The 2,011-nt window shown below is 41.5% G+C and overlaps 1 long non-coding RNA gene across 1 annotated transcript in view; it reads right to left on the bottom strand.

The window, feature by feature from the left end:
- Positions 1–2,011, bottom strand: part of LOC101844961 — a 27,727-nt gene that overhangs the window by 19,766 nt on the left and 5,950 nt on the right. The gene's annotated exons all lie outside the window — the stretch shown is intronic.

Below are 2,011 nucleotides of genomic sequence, written 5' to 3'. Positions count from 1 at the left end.
GGGGGGATTAGGGGGGGGAGAAAAGGGGAAGGGGACTGTCACCATATTCCGATATCCCTTTTCACATTTAGAACCAAATAGGCCTAATCAATATATCAGCCAAAATCAGGATAACGTTTGGTGTGGGGATACTTGAAAGAAGAATCTAGCCTCGTAGTGGGCCCAGCAAGGTAACCATATCCACGTACTTAGGTAACAAATTAAGTTTAATTGAATCCCAAATGTGAAACCATTTGAATTTTGGGTCATCATATTATGGCGTACATTTCGTGCCTTTTTTTTCAAGTGCCCCACGTCTCTCACTCAAACAACTGTTCATATTCCTCCCTCCCTCTCTCTCTCTCTCTCTCTCTCTCTCTCTCTCTCTCTCTCTCTCTCTCTCTCTCTCTCTTTCTCTCTCTCTCTCTCCCTCTCTCTCTCTGCCCCCTCTCTCTCTGTCCCTCTCTCTCCATCAGTCTTTGAAGTTGATATCGTAATATCCATGCTGTCGCGAATCGTTGGGACCTGTCTTTAAGATAAACGGAACGAGCGGCTGATGCAAGAATAGACCACTAGCATGTCGTCTAAAACATTCCAAAAATGTTATCGACATGTTACACCACTTTTGACACGCTAAAGGTATTTTCGAAGCACGATCAAAGACCACCAAAGGTTTAAGCGTTCTGATAAAAACAAAAAGGTTGTGCAGCAATTAAGTATAAACTCAATTATGAATAACAAATGATAACAAACGATAGACAGCAGGTGTATAAGTAAACGTTACAACTAATTATGAAATGGTTTCAGCAGTGCGCATTCAGCAAAACATTAAAATTTAGTTCGCTTTGATTTCCCTGAACCCTGCAGTGGTTATTGCTACAATTTATGAAAAGAAAGTGTTAAACGATTGTGCGTCTTTTGGTGGGGCATGCTCGCTCTCTCTCTCTCTCTCTCTCTCTCTCTCTCTCTCTCTCTCTCTCTCTCTCTCTCTCTCTCTCTCTCTCTCTCTCTCTCTCTCTCCCTTCCTCTCTCTCTTATTCTCTCTCCGTCTCTCTCCCTCTTCTCTCTCTCCCTCTCTCTCTCTCTCTCTCTCTCTCTCTATTATCTATCTATCTATCTATCTATCTATCTATCTATCTATCTATCTATCTATCTATCTATCTATCTATCTATCTATCTATCTATCTATTTATCTATCTATCTATCTAACTATCTATCTATCTATTTCTTATTCTCAAAATAGAAAAAAGGGGTGGAGCGTGGAGTGAGTATTGAAATACTACTATTTGGGGGAACAACAAACACACATACACATTAACTTTCCAGAAAAATCTGAGCTCGTCGAAAGAATTGATTTCACTTGGAAAATGTAGAGGGGTGATTATTTAAGTAAAAAAGACAGGGAGAAGGAGGGGGCTTTGAAAGTTCAAAGGCTTCCGTTTTTCAAGGGAGCAAAGCAGGGAGTCGTAAATACGTAGCCGCAATAGGAGAAATGCAAAAATTCACATCAAAGTTCTTCGTACATCAGCACACTCCATCCTGTCCAGAACACAAGAAAGAACGTGAAGAGAGACAATAGAATCATTACATTCTTCCAAAATGTCCTGTACCTGAAATTCTACTGACGTCAACATTCTCCGTGGTCTGTGAGAACTACATCAGATCCGTATGTGCCCTTTCTGTACCTGAAAGTCTACTGTGACGACATTCTTCTTGCTTTGTGAAGACTGCATATGTGTGTGTGTGTGTGTGTGTGTGTGGAGTGTTTGGTGTGTGTGTGTGTGTGTGTGGAGTGTGTGGTGTGTGTGTGTGTGTGTGTGTGTGTGTGTGTGCGATAGAGAGTAAGCATGTGTTGTGTTGTGCGTGTGTGTGTGTGTGTGTGTTTGTGTGAGAGGGCGGGAAATAGAAGAAAGAAAAGGACTAAAAAAAGAAGCACGGAAGAAAAGAAGCAGAGACATAAAGAAAGGAAATCAGCCGGATAGAAAAATCAAAGAAGAAACACAAGACGACGATGGAGCCACGGTGACACAAG

This window comes from Aplysia californica, unplaced genomic scaffold (genome assembly GCF_000002075.1).
Source record: "Aplysia californica isolate F4 #8 unplaced genomic scaffold, AplCal3.0 scaffold00994, whole genome shotgun sequence".
Classification (NCBI taxonomy): domain Eukaryota; kingdom Metazoa; phylum Mollusca; class Gastropoda; order Aplysiida; family Aplysiidae; genus Aplysia; species Aplysia californica.
This window is presented reverse-complemented; position numbering and strand designations above follow the sequence as displayed.